The sequence below is a fragment of the Cervus canadensis genome, chromosome 23, assembly GCF_019320065.1.
Source record: "Cervus canadensis isolate Bull #8, Minnesota chromosome 23, ASM1932006v1, whole genome shotgun sequence".
NCBI classification, from domain to species: Eukaryota; Metazoa; Chordata; class Mammalia; order Artiodactyla; family Cervidae; genus Cervus; species Cervus canadensis.
Window position 1 is genome coordinate 10,100,993 of NC_057408.1, and position 27,870 is coordinate 10,128,862.

General features: G+C 40.4%; 1 protein-coding gene across 27 annotated transcripts in view; it reads right to left on the minus strand.

Annotated features, from left to right (window-relative positions):
• Nucleotides 1–27,870, minus strand: part of TCF4 (transcription factor 4) — a 377,287-nt gene that overhangs the window by 78,305 nt on the left and 271,112 nt on the right. The window contains exon 1 of one of the 27 annotated variants that reach the window (XM_043443735.1): nt 9,751–9,992. The exons of the other annotated variants lie outside the window; for them this stretch is intronic. The gene's annotated coding sequence lies outside the window, so the exon portion shown is untranslated. Of the gene's footprint in view, nt 1–9,750; nt 9,993–27,870 lie in introns of those variants that run through there. 27 annotated transcript variants of the gene reach the window in all.

The following is a 27,870-nucleotide window of genomic DNA, read 5'->3' on the forward strand; positions in this document are numbered from 1 at the left end:
TTTAAATTCCAGACACTTTTTTAAGTGATCTACTTTTTCTCAGTCTTAAAGACACCAGTTTAAAGATCAGCTACTGGCTACTTCAAATATTTATCTGGAATAATGAAGGTATAAATAAACAACAGTCATTTCTTTAACAATAAAAATTACAGTAAGAATGCCCCTTTGATTCCTTTCCAAGGAATAAATATCTTTTCCTTTGATAGCTAAACTACTTTGTTCAATCAGTTTGAATCTTCAAAATAGAAATGTAAAATCCAGATGATTGCTCACTATTAAGATAAGGAAAGCAGTTTAAAATTCTCAATGATGAAAAAAGTAATGAGAAAATGCTTCTGTCATAAGAGGAACACAGCAGTTTTACATAATAAAAGGCTTAAAATTGATTCCTGTCTTTTTTTTTCCCCCTTGACAAATTACTAACTGGTGAGAACTTAAGAGAACTATACAGAAAGGTTAAAAAGAAGCAAGGGATGTTTCCTTTTCCCAGTGGAAAAATATCCATTAAATATATAGTTCTTTGCTTACATAATCAGGACATATAAGATACCCTGTCAAGAACTTTCCTGTCTCTAGGTAGGTAGATGGATAGATGTGTACAGTATGTATGTGAGTTTGTGTATAAGATTAAAGTTGCTAAAACACAGCAGCAGGTAGATAGGAAGGAACTACTTAATGGGTATGGGGTTTCCTTTAGCGGTGATGAAAATGTTCTGCCACTAGACAGATACAGTGGTTGTTCAATACTATGAATATAGCAAATACCAATGAATCACCCATTGTAAAATGGTTAATTTTACATTATGTAAATTTAACCTCAATTAAAACAAACAAAAAAAAATCACTGCAGCAGGCCCATAACTTATGTGTCCTTCACAAAAAGACATTAGTCAGGATTTATCCGTGTGTGCGTGCTAAGTTGTTTCAGTCGTGCCCAACTCTTTGCGACCCTGTGGACTGTAGCCCTCCAGGCTCCTCTGTCCATGGGATTCTCCAGGCAAGAGTACTGGAGCGGGCTGCCATTTATTCCTCCAGGGGATCTTCCCGACCCAGGGATCCAGCCCATGTCTCTTCTGTCTCCGGCATTGGCAGGCAGGTTCTTTACTACTAGCATCACTTGGGAAGCCCAGAAGCATCTGTAGGGAGGTGGTACTCCGGTAGAAGAGAGGCCCAACTATCTGCCATCTTTCTTTAGCGGTAAATCTTGACATCAGACATCAGATGGAAAATGTAGGTAAGTAATGTAGCCATTATTAAAACTGCTCTCTTACCAAAGTCACTCATAATTTCTTCGTTAGCAAATTCAACCTTCTTCATTCTATCAAGGAAATGAACTTAATGATTCTCCCTCTTTACTAAAATGTCTTAAGTGGGCTCACCAGCTGAAGATAAGGGTCTCCAATGTGTTCTAGGGAGCAGGAGGCCATCTTTCCAGTTTTGATTCTATCACTCATCAACTGACCACTGGTAGGTCATGGAACCTCTCTGAATCATTGAACCTCTCTGTCTCAATCTTATAATAATTATTTGGAAAATACACATCATGACATCTGCTGCTACATAGAGATGTGGCACAAATAAAACCAGATCATGCACTGAGAGAACACCTTGAAAAAGGATGGATCTCAGGTATCTAGTTTGTATGGCCTTTTCAGGACCCTTGTTGTTGTTTAGCCACTACTTTGTGGCCGACTCTTTTGCCACAGACCCTGTGGACTGTGGCCCACCAGGCTCCTCTGTCCATGGAATTTCCCAGGCAAGAATATTGAAGCGAATTGTCATTTCCTTCTCCAGGGGCTCTTCCCAACCCAGGGATCGAACCCACGTCTCTTGTGTTCCAAGTGGATTCTTTACCACTGAGCCACTGGGGAAGCCTTCTGGCACCCTAGTGATGGTTAAAATATTTTTTGACAGTGATGAGATTGTTTTCTTTGATGGAAAACTTCTTGATATGTGGATAACCTATTCAGCTCTTTCTCTAAAAAACACTACAAATAGGACTGTGTATCAGTGATATCATATCAGGAGTATGGACCAAAAAACTTTGGGGGAAAGAATGAACTCAATAAGTTTTAATCAAATATATTTCATCTTCTAAACTCTCCCGGCACTTTATTTTTAGAAATTTGTAATTTTCATCAGTTATACAGGTCTTCTCTCCTATAAAATACTGTGGACTCCTTAGGGACAAAGGGTGTGACACAGAGGACATTCAGTGCAATGACTTGCCTACAGCAGGTGCCCAATTAATATTTATTATACAAACAAGGGCAACAGTCAAAGTAAAAGAGGACCAATTCTTTCCTTCACTTACAAAGCTTACACAGCAGATTTTTAGCACTGACGTGTCTTACATAAGTATATCTCAGGTATCTTTGTTGAAAACAAAATCTGTCTCTGAATCATGAATGGCTTCTTTAAGGTATGGCGCGATGGGGGTGAATCTCTGGCCTCACACCAGGAAGACGTCATGTGGAGATTACACAGATGTGAAAGATACTATGCTTCAGAGTCACAGATGTCCAGCCCTGAATGTGCAACATTTCTCAAGGAACTCATCCATGTAGAATTTATGGGTTTCTCTGAAATGCTATATTTAAGATATCTGTTCCTTCGTTTCTGTGTTCAGATTTTAAAAATAAAGATTGCATGAAGCTACAACAAACAAGAATCAGTCTATGACTTTAATTTCCCAAAAGAGACTGAGAAATTCAAACAGAAGTCAAGGCAGGTTAGGACCACGCATCTGCTTTGATGGTATTTTCTATTTCCATCCAATGGGAACTCAAAACCAAGCTGAAGTGGGATAGGAGACATATCACAGAACACAAACCCCTTAAATAACTCTCTCCTTTCATCTAATTCCTCCTATTTTTTCATGGGTCTTTCCAGATCCTCCTTCATTTCATTGGTCCATATCACTCATTTTACCCTTTACACGTTTTCTAACTTGTGTTGCTATCTTCTTCTTCTTCTTTTTTTTTTTTTACTATCTTCTGTTTTATATTTATGGTTTATTTTCCTAAATATGTTCCAAAACCCCCCAGGACGTATGTGGCTCCTTCTTTCCACCAGTCTCCCCATCTGGAAGATGAGCATTTTCCATAGATGATGAGCATGATGATGACAGTGATGGTGGAATAGCATCTTGCCCAGCCCTTTACCCATCCCTCTATCTTCTTTCCATAGCCACTACTCCAACGAAACAGCTCAAAAACTCCTGGATGCTGCAGCCAAATGTCACTTTCACTCTCAGTAACATGTGACACTGTTGACAATTTCTTCCTTCCATTCAAATCTGCTCGGCTTGGCTTCTGTGGTGTGTCTTCCTGGCGTTCCTCCAGTCCCTCTGGACTTGTAAATTCAGTTACATCTTGGGCATACCCATTTGAAGGGCTCCTCATTACATCAAGATAAAACCGAAACTCCTTACTGGGGTGCACAAGGCAATTTATGACCTACTCACTGTTCATCTTTTCAGTCCCATCTCTCACCATTATCATCTCATACTATGACCCCAGACACCCTGCCCTACTTTTGGATCACAGTATTTGTCACCCTCGCATCTTGCCTGCTGAATTCCCATTCACTGGTGGACCTCACTTCCTCCAGGCCAAATGTGGGATAGACACCCCCCTTGCGTCTACCTTTTGCAGGCAGGTATGCCCCCCGAATGCATCATCAGACCAAGTGTAGCTGTCCGTTCTGTCTGCCCCATGTGTGTCTTGCTCAGAGCCATAATTCAGCACTTGACTCAAGAGTAAGCATCCAAGCTTCTTACCACCATTTGAGTGAAGGAGCTAGGAAAGGAACATTTAACTGTTTTCTTAACAACCAAAATAATGCTTTCCTATGTAGAGAAGATGAAATCTACCACCTCTCTATAATTGCAAACTGATGATGTCAGGGGACGGTGCTGGTGCAAGGACAGAGGATTCCGTCTAAGTGCTTGTCAATGACTGACTCTGGGGAAGCCGGAAGGCTCTGACTCTGTTCCCTAAATTCCCATACACTCTGCTCCAGGACTTCAAACCAGGTGCCAAGGGACATGATCTCATGGAGAGGGGACACAGGGGCTCTCAGGACTCTGCACCTGTCCCAGGACTTATCAAGTCCCGCACACGTGCCATCTCGAGTGCAATGTGGGAAAGAGAAGGCAGACTTCCACTGCCTACAAGGCTACAGGCCTCAGCCGTGAGGAAGACCGGGAGAGCAGGCCGTGATCTGAGCGGGGGGCTGCCGGGGTTCCCATCATCAAGCCACAGCGAGGGAGGGAATGGCTTTTCTTCATGAGGCTTCTACCTGCGGTGGCTCAGTGCTTGAGCAGGCAGCATCCATTTCTGGACCAGTTTCTTCATAATGACGCTCTTCGTGTGTTCCTCTGCAGTCACACCAGAGAGGGCCGTCCCAGGATGACTGTTCCTAAGGTGATCTGCGGTATTTTCTAAAATAGCTTGACGTGAACCAACCGGGTCAGAAAAATGCTAAGATTTGCATTTCCTTGAAATGTGACGCTATTTTTGAGCTTCTCATTGAAAAAAAAAAAAAAATTTTTTTTTTTTAAAACTGCAAGTAATTGAGTGGGAAGGAGCACACCAGCGGCGGCCCGCACTTAGGCACACGGTAACTGACCTGCCACGGAGCTGGGAGGCTGATGTTAGCAGCGGGGAAGCTGAGCCACGCTCTGTGTTTGCTCAGGGTCTCATACTATTTTTTCAAATGTCATGGGCTCAGCAAAACCCAAAACACATTTTCTCAGCACTTCGCTCTATTTTTCAGCCCATATGTATTCCGAGAGCAGTTTAATTCATATGTTTCTGATTTATTTACATGCAAGTCATCAGAATGTTGTTTTGTATGAACTATTTGATGTCCAGGAAGCCTGTTGAGCTTTGCCTTTGAGGGTTTTTTTCTTTCCCCTCCTTAGGATCAGGAACCGTGATTTGCAAATAGAAAAAAAAAAAGCTCATCAGAGACCCAATATTTTGAACCTCAAAGATTCAAATTTTGTTCAAAAGGTAGATGGCGTCAAGTCTGAGGACAATTCTTATAATCTGCCGACTCTGTATTTTCCAGGTCCTAACTGACACTGCCCTTCTTGATGGTACTAATGTCTTCCTTGTGGACATAAAAGTGCATGTTTGCAATGAATGAACAAGAACAGATCCTAAATAGAGGCGAAGAACTCTTCAAAGACTAAGTGAATGCCTTCTGGAACACGGTATCTGGGGTGGGGGCGGGGGGTAGGATGTGTCAGCATCTAGAGAGAGGGACATCGTAATCACCTTTCCAGGAGAATCCTCAGAAAAGGAGCACCAGCTTTCACCCCACTAGGGATATCACAGACATTCTCTTTTCTCAATTTATAAAAGTAACTCTGATTCAATCGTGATCTGAGAATTGTTTGCATACATTTAAAAAGCACTGCAACATTATTTTATAAATATTTCTCCCTTTGTAAGTAAACTGTAAACTTAAAAAAAAAAGAATACTAGTAATTTTTAGGACTTCTATGGAGTGAGTTAATTCGAGGATCTCTATATTCAGACTTTTGAAAGAGCAGGGGTTTTTTCTTAATAAATATTAAGATACCATGTATTAAGCACAGGTAGGAGGGCTTTTATCTTTTAGCATCATTGTGTCTACATAAACTCAGTCATTTTAAAAGATACTGTAGAATGTTGAATCAGATTTTAATAGCAGGGAATCTTTAAAAAAAGTTAATATATATATATATATATATATATATATAAAGACTGCCATCTCTGCAAATATGCCTAAATTTCAGTCTCCAAACCAAACTGATGCTGGGCAAGAAGCATATAGCTGGTCTCTAACACTATCACATACCTCTGCAGTGTGTCTCTAAAATGTAAACCCACATTTCCCATCGGACATTTTGTCCTCTCTTTGGGGAACAGATTAGAAATGTTGGTTTGTCTGAGCTAGGGCTGAAAGATTTTGACGTACACCACCTTTCAAAACTGAGATATCTCTCTTCCCCAAAACTCTTTTCCATTTTCCCATTTCAAAACCAGAATGGTGTTAGGGCTGGAAGATTCAAAAAGTCTTCTCACATCAAATATCTCTCCAGCACAGCTGCTGTTAAGTGACCCAACATGTCCAAAGACAGGCTCACAGCCTATACACTACATTTTTTTGCTATGAGTCCCCAAGTCTACATATTTCAGGAAAGCAAATTAAAAAAAAAAAAAAAATCACCAAAATGGACTTCTCAACACATCCAGGAGCAGCAGGTAGAAATGCTAAGTCTTCAGCTGTCAGGCTGAAGGATTTAAGGTTATACGCTGTGTCCAGTAAATATCAAGTAACTAAATACCCACTACTAAAACATGGGATGAAAGCAAATCAATTAACCACTAGTTGCTATGAATTCAAACATTGCTCAGAGGACAAAATTTTATTGAACTGTAGAAAGATTAGCAAATAACAAAATATAATAATTATCAAGACCAGAAAAATAAACCAGAATCCTTTAGCAAGTCAATTTGTATACTATAGAGAGAAAGCTTGGGCAAAAGGGGAAAAAAGCAGCTTCAGGCATGTATCTTAAGAAACAGTCAATACCACTGTAAAAAATATGGCCCGTTTTCTCAACACGGTGTATTTTACAGACATCTCTCCACAATTTAAATCAACAAATTTAAATTTTTACTTTTTACTACCTTTCCAAGGAGATCAACCCTCATGCAGAAATAAATATGAAGAAGTCAAATACTATACTTAGGTTTCAATAGGCGGCCGTCAGAACTAACAATTCATCTTACATTTTAAAACCTTTTGGGGAGGACATGTTTTGATCTGACCGGTCCTGGTGTGTTGGTTTTCAGTTTAAAGGACGGAAGACATTACTGCATGCACTCATGAGATACCACATTCTCTTTTTAAACTATATAAAGTCCTAATTGTGAGTAATATTTCGACATGCAATAGCTGAAGTGAAAAAGTCACAGCCTCATGGACTACCCATCTGCAGAACAGATTACGAGACATGTGAATTTGAGAGCATTATAGAAAAATGTTACTTGGAAAGCAAACATTTTCATGGGTAGCATTAAAAGTGTCTCTAATGTTCTTTTCCCCACTTTGCCTCTCTGTTCCCCAATACTAGACCTTCCCTTGGAAAACTCACAGATGCAACCCCTGCTGAGCAGCGGTAATGAGGAACCTCTGCCTGGGTACCCCCCACCGCTGCACACTCAGTAAGGGAGAAGTCAGTGCCTGTTGAGAGATGCGTCTCCCATCCTCTCCCTTCCGATGGGAGATGCTCACCCAGACCCTACACACGCCGTGTGCTCTTCCATTTGATGGCCTGAGATGGACAGGAAGACAGAACCTCAGAGAATTCCTGCCCCTATGTGACAGATGCTCAAGACAGATTCAAAGAGTTGTCCTCGATGAAACATACCCACACACAGTAATCTCAATCACGACCATTTTTCAGCGTCATTTCTGTGTTTAACGACCTGAACTAACAGCCATTTGAAAACATGTCCGGAGCTTCTGGAGGGAACCCGCTTCCCACCACCCCTTAGGTTTTGAACTTTAGTAGAATTCCGATCACTGATCACCTCCACAGGCTGATCTGCTCTGGGATTTTAACAGAAGTGGCGGGGGCGGTGGGGGGGGGGGTGTGCCAGGATGACAATTTTTGTTGTTGTTGTTGTTATTTGTTTTAATTGAAGATCCTTAATGTGGGCCACATGTTTCTGGCGGGACAGGGAAGTACAGAGGAGGCAGGGGCCAGGAATGCAAAGTGGTAGGGAGGTGGGGAGGGGGGAGAGAGAGGGGAAAGTGGGGAGGGGCTGGATGATGAAAAGACCAGTTCCACAAGCGAAGCACATTAGCAACCCAGAGTGGAAAGGGCCGGAAGGGAAACCCACCCACCTCACCCCTGCATTCATTCTATCAACCTGCAATTGCTGCGATCAAAACCATATGTCGGTTCTTCCAGATCTTTCTCACAGGACAAACATGCAAAGGGCCTCGGGCCTGGCGTTGCCATCAAATGGTAATTGATACCAGATGAGCCACAAAACAGCAAAGCACATGCAAACGGCAACCTCTCTGCTGCCCCCCCCACCTCCCCAGCCCCTGCTGGGCCCCTTGAGAGGGATGAAATTGCAGGTCCTGCCGGGCTAAGCGCCCTGCGCACCACGAAAAACAAGTGCAGGGCGCCTCCGGGAACCACCTGTAAATCTCGGGGAAGCGCGGCCGGCCAGCCGAGGGCTGGCCCAGAGAACAGGCCAAGGTGAAAGGTCGCTCCGGGTTAATGCCAGGTCATCGATCAGGGGGATGAAATGAGCACAGGTGTGAGGCAGATCACAGGCCTGCGAGCAGGGACCCACCTCCCCAGTCCCAGCGCACATCCGGCCTGGAGGATGGTGTTCCCACCACGCCACATCTGCCTTGCTCTCATCCTGCAAGGAAGATAGTGAGGAAGGAAAACCACTTCCCAATTACCAGGCAATTAGAAGAAATCTGTCCAGCTCCTTTTCTGAAGCTTTTTGTTTTGTTTTGTTTGCATCTCATTGTTCTCATTGACGGGGAGAAAAACAAAAATCCAGAAAACCTGCTGAGCTGGAGGTCCTGGCAATTGCTGGTTGGATGTAATACAGTAGGTACAAAAAAATGTCTCTTATTTCCACCGACACTGACAGAACTGCAAGTAGCGTACAGCTCTCGCCTCTGCATGTATATATTTTCTTATTAACTCGATCGGGCAGAAATTTGCAGAGATTTGTTTGGATTTAGAAGTCACAACAGAATGTCAGTTTTACAAACCGAGGCTCATTCTGTGGTGAAATGTACAGCCCTGGACCCCACCAATCAACGCACACGAGCTATTTGTTCCAATTCTCCTAGCAGCCGCTTCTGAACAAACAACTAACTTATTCTAAACACACGCAGTGGGTCTCATTTTCCTTCCTTCTGCCTATTCCATTATATGTGATATTTTAGTCTTACAGATCTTATGAAGTTTAAATATTTTCCAGATGGGACTAGGGGACACAGAACCCTGTAAACACTCTACGTTATAAAAAGGACCAACTGAATGCTTTGAAACAGAAGAGGAAAATGATAGAACCTACTTCTTTTGCAAGCTGTCTCACCTTGTAAGCCAACCACGCCAACCATAAAGGCGGGGGAGCAATTACCAATTTTCTTTTTCATTCCCCCAATTCTCAAGAACTGGTTGATTCACCCTCATTTAGGTCGTACCTATTTCTTTTTAATTAAAACACCCCCCACCCCAAAGATGATTTAAACTCCATTTACAATTCCATGCATCTCCATGGTAAGAAAGAAAACCCTGGTTTGTAGCCCAATGATAAATTCCACTGTCCCAGAAGGAAAATACATCAGGCCGATCAATCCCATCCGTTTGCCCAGATTCTCAGCAGACCTCTCCCCCTCTTTAAGTGTGATCACGGAAACCCTGAACACAGTGGTGTTCGCCAAGGACCCTCAGCCTAGAGGCAACCTAAGATCACTCGTGACGCCACTCAGCACTGATACAAAAGCAAAGGCAGTGAATCAACGAAGGGCAGGAAGGGAACGGGGTGGGGGGGGGGCGCAGATGAAAACGAAAGCTCTGGTGAGTGGCAGGGGGAGAAAGGAGCAGCGCAAAGCAAATGGGCAACACAGAAGCCAAAGCAGCGGAGTGGGGCTCAGCGGTGTCCAATCGGGCAGGCTCGGGAGACCCACTGCAGGAGACTCTGACCTTACCTCTGCCTTCCCTTGGAGGTCCAGTCAACATAACCCTGTATCTGAGCATCTGCCTTGTTTAAATTTCATCCTGTGGTGTTGTTTGCTGATTGGTCAGACATGGCTGACAGCATCAGAAGTGCGATCTGACAGACAAGGAGCTAGCAGGACCACAGCAGAGAGTTCCTAACGGGAGGGAGAGGGAACTTCATGCGGATACAGGGGAGTCGGGCCGCAGACATCTGCTGCGGGGCCTGGGGCTCGCCTCGGGGTGGGAGGGCCCAGGCTGAGGCTGGGAGGAGGGCACGGAGCAGGGGAGGTGGGCCCGCCACCCGGATGACCAAGCGCCAGGCTTCCCCTCGGCTGGGGCTGCATCTGGACCCCGTTCAGCAGCCTCCCCCGGCCACTCCCAGTTCCTGTCACCTACGGGGAATACAGCAGGCTGCTCTCCCTGGAAGCCTGCTTTCCGGAATAGAAGTGGGGGGCTCCTGGTTTGGGGTAGGGGAATTGTCCTTTCCTGTGTGTATTTTTCAACGTGTGTGACATTTTCCAAAGGACACGGAAGGTCCTCGGGAGAGGCGGGCTGACCACAGCATCTCATCTAGATGACTGCTGTGTAGAGGGATGGGCGCCCATGGAATGGGGTTCTTTGAGAGCAGGGAAGCAGAGGAGGACACGGGGAGTCCAAGGCTGAAGCTGTCTGGAAACAAGTGAAATTACTGCTGGAGAAACATGGAACAGAGAGAAAAGGAGGAAAAGAGCTTGAAAATGGGACAGGAGAGAGGAACCATCCCACCCCGGGTCAGGAAGGACAGGTCTTCACTGTGAGCCAAGCACCTTTTTCTTTCTAGGCCAGCAGGAGGCACTGAAAGTGACGGTGGTGAGCCACACAGATTGCCCTCTACTCACCCCAACTCCTAGCAGACAGACAGACAGACAGACACACAGAGCCCTGAACCAGTCAGTCTACAAGCCAACAAGGACAACTGAATTTACCTGCTGCAAATCTAGGACCATTCTCCCTCACCAATATGGATATGTAGGGTTTTTACCTTTAACTAAGGCTCAATCTTGAACACTGGTCTTCCTTTCCCCATTACTCAGAATCATGACTATGCAACTTGAGGGGAAAACGTTAGTACAATTTCAAAATCCAAGTAGAATTCCCCAATGCTCAACAAAAAAATTACATGCAAATTTCCTCTTTCCTAGTATTATTTGTTAGCAGAGTTTGGGGAAAGCTATCATGCTTTCAATAATAATTACAGAAGAAGAAAAGATAAAAGGTAAAGAGAGGTATGCCAGAATGATTTTAAAAAGAGATGGATGAAAGAGACAGGGAATGAGAGGAAAACAAGGCTGGAGAGATCAGGTTATTAAAACCAACCAATTATGTGGACAAAAACAGGAATAAGATGCTTTGGCTGAGGAGAAGGAAGGTTAATGCAATCAAGACTTAATGAATATTAACCCTTGAGTAACACCACCCCTGATCTAACATCCATTTGGAAGAGTAAAATGGCAGAACAGGGTAAAATAAATCCATCTGGCTTAAAACTGAAGAAAGATTCGAATCACCATGATCTTCACCTCCAAAAATGACAAGAAAGAAAAATCTCATTCCTTCCCATCATTTTGAAAACATAATTATGATAGAACTCATTTTTGAAATCAAGCTAGAAAGACACAGTGCTGAAATCTGAAGAGGTAAGACAAGGAAACCAGCATAAAGGAACTGTACAGAAAAATGAGCAACAGGCAGAAAAAGAAATGAATGTAAGGAAAACCACAGGGTTGATGTGAATGGAGGAAATTCTGGACAGAAAGAAGCCCAGGGAGAAAGAAGTGGCCAAGGGATCTGGATTTCATTCTGAGAAGAAAAATGAATGAAACACACTAGGCAGGAGTACAGAAACGACCGGACGAGAGAAAACAAATAAAAACACGGGAATGCGATATGAGGGTAAAAAGGGATAAATGTAACAATGCAAAAGACCAAACAAAATTTGGAAAAACAGAATACAGTTTGCTTCAAGCATAAAGTACTTTAGGATCTACCGAATTACCAACACAACGTTGCTAGAGGTATTCCATTTACAACACCATCACAGGCTGAGAAGACGATGTGAAAAAAAAGTCATGCATTGTTAGAATCCACTTTGTAACCTTAAAACATTTCCCTAATTCCCAGGATCTGTTTGCAATGCATGAGACAACAATAAAAATATGACACAAGGACCTCACTTTCCCCACAGTATTGTGTCTCACAGATGAACCTGTGCAAACGACCACTTTGTGACACTTTTCATATCTATGGTGTGCAAGCTACCTTTTCTCTTAAAGGAATATTCATGCAAGCACCTTGCCCAGACCAACAGAAATCTGACAGCCTTCATTCAAAATGCTGAAGTTACCCTGGAATCTGGGAACCAGATTATTTCAAAGATCAGTCAAGAAAATGTCACTGGAGGAGATGGCATTTCCAATGGGAGTCCTGAGAATTTCAGCAGCTTTTCAAGCTCCTGGCCTCATTTTTTTAACTCAGAAGAGGCGCAAGCGGGTTTCACTGATAAACCAATAATTGCATATTTGGGGGAGAAGTCTACAGCTCTGTAAATCAGATGACAGCCACTATCAGGTGCAGAGACACAATAAAAACAACATGGAAAGAAAATGTTTGCTCTCTCTGTCAGCCGTGATGTCAGTACCCATTAATAAATCTATCTGCTCAATCTACTCTTATTCATGTGGGACATCACCGATTTAAAGTAAAATAAATTATCTTTAATTAAATGGAATTGTCCTTTTCCTCCCGCTATCATCCCCAATTATTACATTCTAATCAGCCCTTTAGGGAGAGAGCACAAGAGCGGGCTGAAAGGCACAAGGACTCAAAACAATTCCTCTTTCTGTCAAGTGATGAAATTTTTATCTTAATTATTGGTTATAACTGTAATTTTGGGATATAAATAATGAGAACTATAAAAATTTTGTCATTTATGGGGGAAAACATGACATGGCCACTTCCAAAACTTCCTTGTACTTTTCTCCTCTGTGAAAACCTCAGAACTTAAAAGAAGCCATTCCAGACTGCTCAAATGCTCTATTTAAACCTAATCTATTACTTTTATTTCCAGCACAAAAGTGCCAGTTTTAATTAATACTTTAAAATATATAGCACTAATGGAATGCCAGCTCTGTTATTTTTAGGCTCTGAGGCTTTCCACAACTGGGATTACGGAATAGTATCGATTTATGTTTCAACTAGAACAGCACAGGCACGTTAACTATTAAGACATGTGCGTGTGTGCTAAGTCGCTTCAGTCCTGTTTGACTCTGCGACCCTATGGACCATAGCCTGCCAGAGAGGCTGATCTACTTACAAATATAGTGATTCCCTCCTGTCCCAATTCCTGGCTCCCCAACATCCCCCTTTTCTTTTTTTAAACTGCACCCAAATGCTAAGAAAAGTTAACACGTGTTTTAACCTAACAATCAGTAGGAAAAACCACCACACCACCAGTTCTCACTGATACAACGGTGCCCCAGCAAAGAAATGGTGAAATCAACAGGTAAGTGATGAAAGTATCTGAGTCTCCACTCCAAAGGCAGAGAGAGGAAATACTCTCCTGCCGGAAATAAAGAATAAATTTAGGTCAAATCTCTGCGTATATGTTGTGATGGTGCTCAAACCATCTTCCTCCCAAGTCACAGCTTGATTTTTGCTTGTTGTTTGTTTCACTGTGGACTTTGTGAGGACCGGGAGCTTTCTTTCAGTCCTCTTCATAAAGACAAAATTAACCACCGAAATTGGGAAATTTATCTTCTGTCTAGAATAAAGAGGTGGGGTATTGACTGTTTTCTGACTACTTAGTGTTACTTTTAAAAATGTATTTTTTTCAGGGTGTAGTACTGTTTTCATTTAGCATGCCTTTGAATTGCCGCCTACAGAAGTAAAAAAAGAAACCACAGCTATACAAGCCTGCTGACTTTCTTATAAAAGAACCAGTTTTAAACTTGTTTATACTACTGATTCCAAATGAATTCAAGATGGTGGCTAGTTAAAGAAAGAGAACTCATGCCAGGGAGTTTGATCAAAGAACTTCAATTCAGCAATGTTCAGTTTTAATTGACCACTAATTAAGCTACATTAGTCCAAGAAAGGTCTGTATCACTTTGAGTAATAAAGAAAAGAATTAATTTAACCCTGTGTCAGTCAGCTTTAGTAAATTCATCTGAAAGCAACTGCTCAAACGACAAGCATGAAAGAGGAGTTTAGTGTTAAATGCCAAAAGTGGTCTACAGAATTCAGAGAGCACCAGAGACTCAGTTTTCGACTGCATTTGTTACTTCGAGAGTGATGTCACCTTGCAGGTATAATTATCTTCATTACAGATACAAAGATGTCAGCTCCACTCCCCGGGTTGCAAAGGGTTGCTTTAAAATTGGATTCAAAACATGGCATCATACCAGCCACAGTTTTAACTTTCCTGTATTCTAGACAAAAATAGAGTGGATTTGCAAAATCATGAGAATTTTCAAAGGCTTGGAACTCTCCTTCTGGGAAAAGTGAGTTGAAGACTGGGGAGGAAAAAAAACAACTGCCATAATACCACCAGAAAAGCTCATTATAATTAGGGACCACGAGCTATGACAATGTGACAGAGCATTTAAAAGTCCATGCGTTAAAACAGTTCGTTTTTGAAAATCCAGTTGCAAAATTTTTATTTTTCCCACATATTGCCTATCACAAAATTTTATGCCTACCATTCTAAATTTTTATAAAAATCTCAGGAAGGAAAATAATAATAATAAAACTGCAAAAAACCCATTTTAGGGGTGAACGTCAAAATGTAAGACACTACTTTACAACTTGGTGTTTATGACTTAAAGTCCTTCCCATTAACTCAGAGGTGAATTCCCTATGGTCTTACGGCAAATATAAAAAAACAAAGTATGCTTACATTTTAAAAAATAAACCCAAATGTCAGTGGTACTCTGGCTTCTATTTTAGAGTAACAACCCCCATCTTCTATGGATGTAAGAATAGCATTGAATGCCATAAGGGCCAAACATTCTCAAAGAGGAATATCCTGTGGCCTCAACACACATTATATTTTGTCTTAATGATTTTGGCAACCAACAACTGCATTTTCTACAATAGAATTTAATGAATAACATTTTTTTCTACATTCTGCCAATACTCATTAAAATGCACTTGTTTGTGAAATGCAATAGCTAGCTATATGAAACCAAAATATTAATGCAAATTGGAATTTCTAAGTTTAAAGCCATATTTGCATAACAGGAACTAAACATGGTACAGGCTGAAAGGGTGCACAGAACACAAATGCCTCCTAATACCACAATTATCGCCAAGAGGAAGGATGGCTTGTGTCTACCATGAGAAGTTCAAGGACACAGCATCCGCCAGGACACCCCACTGTATAGGCTCCTGGGGCTTCCAACAAAAGGAGGGTGGGACAAGCTGCATTCATCTCATCTATGAATATGGTACAGGTGTAAGTCACAAACCCTCATTTCCCGTGCTTAACAACACGCTAGGGCTAGCCCACTATTACACATGGACATAACTGAAGAGCATTCCATACAATTCTGAATGTGCACAGTGAAGGAAGGTGGTCATCCTACCACCAACACTCACATTTCTCCAACTTAATGATGCAAAGGAATGAAAAGAGCTGTTTTTATTCATTCATTCATTCTACCAAAGATACCCTACTGGGCTATGGTGGATTGGAGGAATCTTAAGAAACACAACATTAAATAAAAGTTTTCAGTACATACTGGTTTGTTCAAGAAATATTATCTAAGCAGTCCACATGTTAATCTTTGAACCTGCCCTATCTAAATGACTGAAAGTTTGTCCGGAAGATACAAAGACTTCAAAACCATGAAATCAAGTTAGGGACTAAATGAGTGTTAAGCGATGAGACGTGCAGACTTTTTCACTTATTATAAAGATGTATTTGGATTATATGAATAAATACACATGATTATTTTTCTTTCAGTAAAATTCTACTTTGCACTAGAATAGCCAGAGCAAAGGTCTGAGCTCTCTAAATTCCGCAGAGGCCAGCTCTCAGGCAACATGCTACGTAAGAGTCTTGCCTAACTGTATATACAGGCATAGGCATGTCTGGTGCATGGGTGGCTCATTCATTTGGCTGTGTAAACATGTCTTGGTTGTTCACAATATGGTAACAAGTGTATGAAGATGCATTAAGACACAGTCCCTCTCATGGAGAACCTCTTATTCAGAGAAGGGTGATTCAAGGTCCCGACTGTGTACAGACAAAGGGCAGTATCCTTTATTTTTTTTCTTTTTTTTTTTTTATTAGTTGGAGGCCAATCACTTCACAACATTTCAGTGGGTTTTGTCATACATTGACATGAATCAGCCATGGAGGGCAGTATCCTTTAAAAAGTTTCTTTACATTAAGCTTTAAATTTACTTTTTAAATTTCTTTTAAACTTTTTATTTTGTATTGGGATACAGACGATTAATAAACAACACTGCAATAGTTTCAGATAAATAGTGAAGGGACTCAGCCATACATACTCAAGTATCCATTCTCCCCCAAGTGCCCCTTCTCTTCTAGACTGCCACATAGCACTGAGCCTAGGTCCATGTGCTATACAGTAGGTCCTTGCTGGTTATCCATTTTAAATATAAAACTTAAAAAAAAAGATAAACCCAGATGACATGCACATTCACTAGAATGTGAGGTAGCAGTAAACGATCCATTCTTTAACTTCAGATGTGTGCTGAACATAAAGCTATGAAAATTCATAAAAACACTGGAATACACAGCCGAGGTGCCTCGAGTTCTGTTATAATCCATATGATCTTGAGCAAGTGAGTTAATCCTGTAACACTATCATTTCCCAGACCAGCAATGTCCAAAGGAACCTTCTTCAATGACGCGAACGTTCTACATCTGGGCTGTCCAAAACAACGGCCACTAACCACCACATGCGACTTCCCAGCACATGAACTGTGGCCAGTATCACTGAGGAGCTGACTTGTCTATCCAGACTGCAAAATAGGTTAACAACATTTGGACCATTTATGTTACTGAGATGCAAGAAGGATTAAATTGGAAGGTGTTTCAGAAAGCAATCAGAAAGAACTGAGGCTTGCACGTGTGCTTTATTAAACATTAATTATTACTACAGTGAAGTATTTACTCAAAGCTTTGTTTCAGCTGTAAACCACTTTCCTAGTAATTATAGAAATTCACAGTAAAACTGATTTTTAGACTCCATACATATCTGAAAGATACCACAAAGCAGGCTCTCTGAATAACATTCCAAAAAAATGCATAAGCAAGCTGTACTTCTAAGAATATTCAGAGAGTGAAACTTGATCAGAAGAATGTTACTGAGAGTCCAACACAGATAATCGATGACTGATCAAAAGTAAAAGCAAGATCCATGCTTTTTCAAAGAGCTCTAACTTAGAGCAAATTTGCAATTAAAAAATTTACTATCTCCCAGAACCAGAAATACCCAAATCAATGAAATGATCATCAAAAGTGCTCATCTTTATTTCTTGCCTGACATACACATAAACATATTTACACATTTTCTTTTCCACTGTTCACTTTGAACACAGTCAACTCTAGGCAATAAACAGTAGAAATTCCACCAAAATAAATGTAAACTTAGGGCCATCTCATAAGATGGCTTCAGTTCTGACAGGCACAGTAAAACCCAAAGGCATCAATGTGATTTTACAGAACTGTGCTGCACTAGGCTAGTTAGGGAACACGAAGATTCTCAGTGCAGAGTCTGAGGACACGTGTGAGGCGAATTGAAATGGAACAGCCAATGGGCTGGGCAATCGTTGGAAGCACATTGTTGTCGTCGTTCTCTGTTGTTTAGTCACTACGTCGTGTCTGACTCTCTGGGACACCGCGGACTGTAGCCCGCCAGGCTCCTCTGTCCGTGGGGTTTCCCAGGCAAGAACCCTGGAGTGGGCTGCCACTTCCTTCGCCAGGGTCCCCAACCCAGGGACTGACCCCACGTCTTCTGCACTGGCAGATGGATTCTTTACCACCGAGGCACCAGGGAAGAGAGCACACCCGACACCACAGACAGACTCCCAACCCGAGCTGCCACCCCGCCGGCTGCCGGCTCCTCCTCCCGGAGCCCTGGAGAGCCGCGCTCGGCCCGCGGAGGAGACTGCGGGGCGGCAGTCACCGCCAGGCTTAGCAGCGCTCCCCACACCTTGGCACCTGAGACACGAGGTGTGCTTCTGGTTCCGCAAGTCGGCAGGTGTCAGACTGCCACCAGATACCGCCACCGTCCTCCCTGGGATGCGCGGGAAGGCGGTCAAGGTTGTAAAATCACGTCCCAGTCGCTGCCAAGCATTATCCGACACTGGTGGAAGCACAGCAGCGGCAGGAAGAGAGACCCCCAGTTGTGGGTGGAGACAGAAGCTGTGCTATTGGGAAAGCTGAACAGAAAGTCTTTAATGTGGGTTTTCATCTTTAAACTTTCCTTGGTCCAGAGGACCTGGTTAATGAGGCAAAAATATCCTTATTGCCAAAAATACTCAACTTTATTAGTTTTTTGACGCTTATTTATTTCCTTTTTATGTTCTGCAGAAAAAAATTAATGGTAAAAATGCTTTCCTTTTGGATGATTCCAATAAGCCAACAGTTATATACAATGAGAGAATTCAAGGTATTTTGAAAAGTAAGATATCAATATATGTTCAGGGTATGGAGAAATGCACCTTATTGACTCAACATATCTTAACAGTTGTTTGGAAGCCATTCCAGTTGATTCACAAATAATGTACTATATTTACCACATTGAAAATAAAATCTCGCATTTTCATGGTGCATGATGAAAATACCTGGGTAATACTGTAGTGTGTTATTCTAGAGAAGAGAGAATTGTTTGAGAAGAAAAGGAAAAGAGAAGAGAAGAAAGGAAAGGAGGGAAGAAAAAAGAAAAGAAAAGGAAAGAAAAGGAAGCTACCATCATTCATAAGGTGATTCACCATGCCAGGAATTAATTACTCAGGTCCAGGTATACTACTTGTAAATAGGCCTTCTCAGCCTCGGCATGAGCAGGGGCTGCCCTCTGCACTATGGGGCGACGGACGGCGTCACTGGCTTCCACCCCCTGAATGACATGCGCAAACTCTCACCCCACTCCTGTTGTGGGGACAATCACGAATTTTCCAGATACTGCCCTGTGTCCCCTGCGGGGGAGTGCCAGGGTCCCCAAAGATATCTACCTACAATCAGAGTATGCTGAATATCCACTTCCATTTTCATCAGTCTTCACGGAAACAATGGTCCTCACTACAAGTATCTTCCTTCAGTCAAACAAGAAAATATCCACTTGTATTCCTGACCCCTTCGTAAGTGACATTTTTATCTTTTGATCTTGTGGTGCTCATCAGTCCTAGCTTATTACTGGGAAACAAATAACCTATGTTCACTCTAGAACTTTTGGAACCATCTGTACTGTGATTTGATTATGTGATGGGAAATGTTTATTATTTTCCACAAATGTATTCTAAACAACAACCAAGATAATACAGTGTATGTAAATTTTTGATGAATAAGCAAGTTAATAAAATAATTGGCATTATCTATTACTGTCTAGTTATGTCATCTATCCATCTATCCAACCATCCATCTGTCCTTTCTCTGATCTGGCCATACATTTATCATCATAAAGGCTGTCATACTTTCAATTCTGATTGAGTTACACAGGTAAAAAGCCTAGGACCAGCCAAGGAGCTCAATCTACATAGCTCCCTATTGGCAATGCATCTGAGAAGGCATGATTATCTATAAATAATTCTGCATCGGGCCAGCTGTGTATTTTATACACCATATCATCCACTTCAAAATGTGAAACTATCCCAATACCTAAACTTGCCTGGGTTATTGTTAAATAGGTGACTGATCTCCTAACACATTCAAGATTCCAACACTGAGTGTCCTGAGAAGGTCATCATCAAAATAGCTCAACCAAACACATGTAGGACGCACCATCTCTTTCTAAATCAGGTTAAAATAGACCTGTCAAGGGATCCTGAAAAAATGTATGACAGATTTCCCAAACAAGTGCTAGCCTAGGCATAATTTGCTTAGGTGTAATTTGTTTCTCCTTTTTCATCTGTTTTTCTTTTTTTCATAATTTAAAAACAATGGAGGAAAAGGGCCATAAAACCAAAACTTCCTCCATAAGGAACAACTTAGTGTGGGTTTGCATTTTTCAGTGTCATAGCTGAAAGGTGAAAAAAAAAAAGTTGAGAGGTTAGGATCTCATAATGATTCATGTGAGTCATCCTTCTGGAGGTTAATTAAGTCAACTGAATCCTTAAAGGTTTTATTAGCAACTGACACTGGAAGTTGGGCCAAGAAGATCTGCTATTACATGAATTCTTTAAAAGGTAAATGCATTTAACAATCACGTATCTATTTCGAGCAGTTTCAGCTCCTTCCCTGCAAGCATGCAAGAGGTTTGCTGCGCTTTGCAACCTCTGGGAAGGACGATTACCAGATTCACATCAACATATCTAATTTTACAGTTACCTTATTTAAGTTTCTAATACGGCACAGGTCTTTTTCTCAGGTGTTAATAGAAAAATCAACTTTAAGTCACAACAGCTGTGATCCTTTTAAATATCACAGCTGTCATGAGTTGAAAATAACCAATTTGGGCACACAGATTTCTGCTGCAAATGTAACAAACTGAAAATATGATGGAATTTTATCTTTTACTCTCTCTGAAGCTTAATGTCTAATACAATAGTAGAGTAATAACTTACCTGCCTTAAAATACAACCAGGCCCCCATTTCTCTGCTGACCTAGCCAACAGATGGCTTTGAAAAAAGACAAAAAGGAACAGCATCTTAAAGATATACTCTGATGGAACTGTTGAATATGCTTAATTATGGAAACAGTATTAACTCTGGAAAGACAGAAGTTAAATAGCTATTACAAAAATTGAGAGTTCACTCATGTAAACATTTTGCTGTGAAGCCAGGGGGGAGATTAAGCGGGATCCATGCTACACATTAAGTGTTATTAGAACCTAGGAATTTAAATTATTACACAGGACAAAATCTAAACTCATATGAACAGTGTTGATTAGCATCTTCCAGGAGGAAATAATGGCATTTTAACCGCTTCTTTACAAACTCAAACTGCTGCTGCTGCTAAGTCACTTCAGTCGTGTCCGACTCTGTGTGACCCCATAGACGTCAGCCCACCAGGCTCCCCTGTCTCTGGGATTCTCCAGGCAAGAACACTGGAGTGGGTTGCCATTTCCTTCTCCAACAAACTCAAACTATCTCAGTCCAAATCTAATGTTATTACATTTCTAGGAACATAATGACATTCTCAAATAACCTAAAAAAGAAAAAAAAAAAGAATAGGGCATTATTTATTCCACTGACCTCAGAAAGTTTAGGTTTCTCTCTGTGAAGTTAATTGTGGACAATGAACACCCAAAAAATTCTAGAATCATATTCACCAACAATCATTGCCACCTATGCTCAGATGTTTGAAAAATGATTCTGCATGATGAAGAAGAGGAGGAAAAAAACTAAAGAAAAACACACATTTCAAACCAAACCACTGACAATGGTAGGTAACTTCTTGGTTTCAAACACTGACTCAATGTCTACCAAGCTCCTGGCCAATACATAACAAGAAAAGAAAATTCTCAAGGATTTTCAGCTCAGATCTGCAACCCTACCTAAATTAACTTGATATGCCCCTCTTCTTCTCTTCTTTCCCCTTACAGATTCACAAGGCAGAGATGACAAGTTGGTGCCACTTATAAACAGGCTCCCCAGGTGGCTCAGAAGTAAAGGATCTGCCTGCAATATGGGAGACCTGGGTTCGATCCCTGGGTTGGGAGGAGGGCATGGTAACCCACTTCAGTATTCTTGCCTGGAGAATCCCCATGGACAGAGGGGCCTGGCAGGCTACAGTCCATGGGGTCGCAGAGTTGGACAGGACTGAGTGACGAAGCACATACTTAAGCAGCGTCTACTAAAAAGCTGATACCCACACCCCCACCCTCCGCCATTCTGCTTAGGGAGGCTTAGTGCAGTTAGTACAGAAGAGCTCGACCATCCCCTATTATTTGCATATTAATTTCAAAGCTACATGAAAAACATTGTAGTCTTTTAATCACATCAACACACAAAAAGGCACTACAAAGTGAAACTACACTTGTTAAACATTTATCCCAACCCCCATGTCACACAAAGGAGGCCTAAGAAAACAGCATCCATCCGGCTCCTGTGTGTGGAGACTCCACTTCTGAATTGTAACAACAGGTGCAGAAATAATAATGTGCTGGGCAATCAACTTTTTTTCCTCTGATTTGTCAGTTTAGCTTAATAATGCCATCAGGAATGTAAACATTTCTGCAATTTATATTTAAAAGTCAATAAAATAATGGGGTACAGAATTTATCCTTTTTAATTTTTTAAGTAATACATTTGATTATTTTAATCACGTCAGTACTTAACTGGATGGGGTTTAAATATGCATGTAACATCAATTTAATTTGTTTTATTCGTGAGAAAAGCTATTGAGTAATACAGCATCATTCTCCTTAAAAAAAAAAAAAAAAAGAAGAAGAAGAAGAGCACACATTCTGGGGAAAAGGGAGTGTAGACACTCCACTTTTTGCTTCCTTTCTTGGAGATGAGATTCCAGGACCCTCCAAATGTCTTTCATTATGAGCATTAACAAATGGTACCTAAAGAGGTGAGAACCCAAGACGCAGACGATAAAAACAAGGAGTGTTTCCATCCTGTGGATAAACTTTCTTGAGGCTACAGAAACAGGACTGTGGTTGGTAAATGCATCAACTATTTTTAAAATGGTGTGAGAGGTTTTTTTTTCCCCCAACATAGCAATTCCCCCTTGAATAGGATCATTATTGGTGCAGTCATTCAGGACTCTATAATTCTCACCCTTAGGTTTGTGGAGGTGAAAGACCCAAGTCAAATGTTAGCCTCCACTCTTAACATCCCCTATTCATTTTCAGGTCAGCTACAATGGAAGCAGCTGGAATTCAACTCTCCCCACTCGGTCCTACCAATTACCTCAATGTGCCCTCTCTTCAGAGGAGTGTAATTTGGTCTCCAGGAAAGCACAGCTCTGGGTCCCTGGAGGGTGCCAAAGCCTGCATTTTTTCGGTGGAGGCTGAAATTAGACCATCATCTACACTCCTCCCACCCCTGACTTCTCAGGTGTTTGCAACCCACTCTTCATCCCCATTTGGAGGTGGGCTGCCTTTAAACAGGATATTCTCCCAAATAAAATGTTATAGGCATGGTGTCCCTTTCAAGTTACTCTTGAATAAAATGCCCCGATTAACATGTGCAGCTTTCTTGAAGAAATAAGAATTTGAAGACAACTCAGTATGGACTTGAGGCAACATGGAATGGAAAGACCCAAATATCAGCAATGTGAATGTTAAAAATTCTAATCAGAATATGGTATTGTGACATAAATACATCTGTTAATAAGAGGCTGTAGTTTGGAACCTAACTCCTAAATCCTCAGCACTGCAGAAAGGAGAGTCTCCAAAAGCTGAAATGCAGTCACACCTAAGTCTCAAACGACCTTCAAGCCCCAAACCTCAAGAACAGTTCTTCAGAAGAATAAATCTGTTTTGCTGAACAAAATGCAATAGTATCTGTATGCATTAAGATGATTCAATAAATGTGCCAAGTAGTTTATTACAGATGCTAAAATGTTCAAAAGCCTCCAACGAGTGAAGTTTTCTGAAAATTTCATGAATAGCTTTTTAGCAGATCACTTCATACTTCAAAATATAATTATTTCATACAAGTAGCTCTTTCAGTTTTGTGACTATTTCTCTGTGTTTCCTGATATACAGATACTTGTTTTTTTTTAAGGACTATGATGATTTCCTGAATAGATTATAAACATTTTATAAATACACAAGAGTCCCAAATCTTATTGTTGTAATCAATAAACTTTATCACATATAACTTTACCCTATGTCACTTGAGAGTTATATTTGAAGTACGAAGGGCTAATTTAAATCCCCAAATATACAGACTCTGAAAGACTTAAGTCTAAAATTACTGACTGTGAAAAATGAGCTCTTTTGTAACACTGATGATACTGGAGGAAAAAGGGGAAAGAGCCTAGTGGTCCTCTGTGTGTCTGTCCTGAGACTCTCAGTTACAGGTATTTGTTTGATATACAGAGCAAATACTTTCTTCCTGCATTTCTTTTAAGAGAAGAGTAAACCTGAATCCTAACAACTATTAAGACTGTCACAGCCTACCTACATGTCTTCATGGGATAAGATATAAAGATTTTTGTTAACGAATCTCCTGATGGCAGGTTGCTGACCGTATATACAGCCTGCACAGTGATTCTAAAGAAATGACACAAAAACATTTTTTTCCCCTCAGTGGCGTCACAGTGACAGAAGTTGCAAGTGGGCTTAAAAACACTCATGTAATACTGAGAATAATGAAACAGGACAACATCTAAAATCAAACTCTGCTAAAAGCCATTTATAAAATAAGTTACAAGGAAGAAATCACTAATTCTCAAGCCTCTGTAGTGGTATTGCAATTTCAGGTAAAAAAAAAAAAAGAACAAAAACAAAGCATACAACACACAAATAGGGAGAATAATACAAACCACACTTATAGTGGAACAGGAAACACAATTCTTCAGCACAACCTCCTGCAGATCAGTTGGAAAGGTATTTAAAGACTGCAACAGCTATCAGACCTCTTTTCCTGGCCACTTTTCTCCCTCAACCCTCTCCCCTCTGTGTTCCACTGTCCTTCCTCCTCATTCTCCTTGAAACAATGCCATCACCTAGAGCTCCAAGGATGCTTATCAATTATCAACATGATATTCAAAACGCTCAAACCTACCAGAAATTAGAGATTAAATAAAATTAACCAAATATGTAACTGGTCCATCTTTTCTAAGAAATTAGCCCCAGAGAAACGTTCAAACTGTGAATCACACGCAGCGATTTTTTGGAAATTTAATCAGAGGCAGAAGAACAAGATGTAGCCACAATATCAAGATTATGCGTCTGGTGAATTTTTTTTACCAACTTAAACCTACAGAACAAAATCAACACAATTTTCTCATAAGCAATCATGCACAGAAGGAAAAAAAGAAAAGCTTCATTGTTATTTTAAAATGAGTAAATTGCAATGCTTTATATTGTCAACCATCCTCCAAAATATGCTCACTTAAGGAAGTTTTTCCTGCATGCTTTTTTCTCTTTGGTATGTCCTGTTTTCTTGAATCAGTGGGGAACTGAAAAATTATATTAGAACCTAAGCAAATTTTTGCTCTGTAATAGTAGCTAAACAATCATTTTTTAAACTAATGCATTTATACCAGCTAGTTTCATTTATAATCATGGTTCTGAAAATAGTAAGTCTATGAAATAGCTTCCAAAAATACTAAATGGAATTTACATAGTTGATATACTACTGAAAACTTTAAAACCTAGTTCCTACCTGCATGAGGCTACCGGGACCAACTGTGAGGTTTACAAAGAAAGGGAGATATGTAAAATGCACTGGAAAATATTATTACTGGTGCTATTTAGATATTAAGCTTCCTATGTTAGCACTTCCTGTGGTACCTTAAAAAAAAAAAAAAAAGAAAGCTAAACACTTCATATCCTGATTTTTAGCTTCAAACAATTTAGGTGGCTGAGATTTTGATTTATTCAGAGAAAAACTTTCTCCTAAGAACATATTCCCAACTGAGAGATTTGGGAATTAAAATGTTCCTTTTTTTCCATCTTAGCGAGGAATCATGAAATTATTTTATTTTTTTGCCCTCGATATCAGAAAAAATGAACACCCATCCTCCTCTCTCAACTTTATGGAGTTGAAAAGCTTTATCCTGTGACCAACAGTCAGAATATAAAGCTCATTACCATTCACTTTCTGAGATTTGATGACTTGACAAATAACTATTTCAAAACAACTAGTTTGAAACATGGTTTGAAGCTTGTTAGTATAAAGCGAAAAGAGCAATTACAATAATTACAGGTTTCTCTATACCGTTTAACACATGCACACGCTAGTGAGCGCTGATGATGCGATCTTAAATTACCATTAGCAGGAAATTTCGCCACTTTTGTTTTCAATTTCATTTGCCATAATTTTATCTTTGTGGAACTGCTTTATTTTTAGATGGGTGGAATCTGACCAAATACTTACTTATTAAAATTCTTATTCAATGAATAAGAATATGTAAGCAATTATAAAAATCAAAATGTAGAACTAAAACTATACTTATGGTGGACCAGGTAACGTCTGATACTGCTGTCCACGAGGACAGACATAGTGAAATAATCTGATAGATCCTTATACTCAGAGCTCTTAAAAGAAACTGTACTGATTTTCTCTGCAAAAATCCTCTCTCCCATAGTTAAGTAGTAGTGCTTTCAAATTTTTTATTTAGCTGAGAATGGAATCTATTTGTTTTGAAACCCCTCATCCACAGAGAAAAGAAATCACACAATTCATGTTGGTCAAAGTCATTAAACTCTCACCTGAAGAGGAGTTAATCTTTTTTAAAAAAAATTACACTCCGGTTTATATTCAAGATTTAGCCTTTGATAGATCTAGGGTTATGATCTTTTTTTTTTTTTGGTAGGTTTTGACTTCTGAAGTCCCCAGTTCAGGACAGGATCAATATTTTACAGAAAGAAGGAAATAATATGTTGTGGGGCTATGGTCATGGAAACACTTCATAACTGAAGGTAATAGAAAATCCACATTTTTCTTTGTTTGTTCTAAAATATTACTGATTATACTGCTTCCCTTGCTGGGGAGTTAGAGGAAAACTGATTTTGCAAACCCTATACGTAGTTGCCAGTTCAAAAAAGAAGAAATCAGAACGGCTGTAATGCTTAATTGTACTCTTTCCACAACCTAAAATCACAGTGTTTTGGAATGATTTTACATTTTTCTTCTTTTGTTTATTCACAGGGAAAACCTGCTTCCTCTGGCCTCTCTCAGTTCAGAGAGTTCAAACTGAATTTAAACAAGTAATTGACTTGTCACTGGGAAAAAAAAGAAGGAATTCAGTGCTGTTCAGTCTTCAGCGGGAAGCTTGTGGAACAAATAGCTGATCACACTTAACTCCAACCATTTAGGTTAAAACACACGTTGGTCATCAGAGCACATCCCCACAGAAATGCATGGATACACAAACCCCAAACAACAAACAAAACTCAAGAAATGTATAAAGTCTTTTCGATAGGCATTTTGAACAATTAACGCATGGCATACACAATCTCCACAAGATGTCTGGCACCAAATCAAAAGCCGCTGAATGCAGAATTAGAGCCAGTACAATACACACTGTAGAATAAACAAAAATCTGCTTCTCCAGTGTATGCATGAGGCAAGTTTAAAAAATGGTATAGAGCTGGCTCCATCCAAGAACACACACAACTGGACCTTGTTGCCTGTTTCTTAAAGCTAAAATGCAGAACTGGTAAGCATCCGTGGTTTCAAATGCTTTCTCCTGTTGTTCCAAATGGCTATTTTTTTCTAACTACAATGTATGTACAATTTGCCTCTTTCTAGTGTTTGAATCAATAGAGATACACATCACCAGATTTGTTTTTAATAAGAGCCTTAAAACAGTGCCTATAAATACATTTCCTGTGACAGAGCGATCTTGATTTTATGAGTACCATCCTCTCAAAAAAAAAAAAATCTAACAACCAAAATATTTGGCAACTGAGAGGGCATATTAGTGATATGATGTCATATTCAGCATTTTCTTATGATAGAGGCAACTGGCAAGCTGTGGGAATGGGAACACATATTTTTAAAAATTCCTTTTGGCTAAAAGAGTGTTAAAATGTCCAAAACTTCAACTAAAACGTCAGTTCAGACATTTCAGATGCAAAATTAACAATTTAACATATAAAAAAATCATATCATTGGTAATTCCTAAAGATTAAAAACTCTGGAAAATTATATTCATTGCAGTATTCTTATAATACATAAGGGTCATATAATCCCTGAATCTATTTTATCTCTATCTGAGATGTTTTTTCTTACTGACTGTGATAACATCACT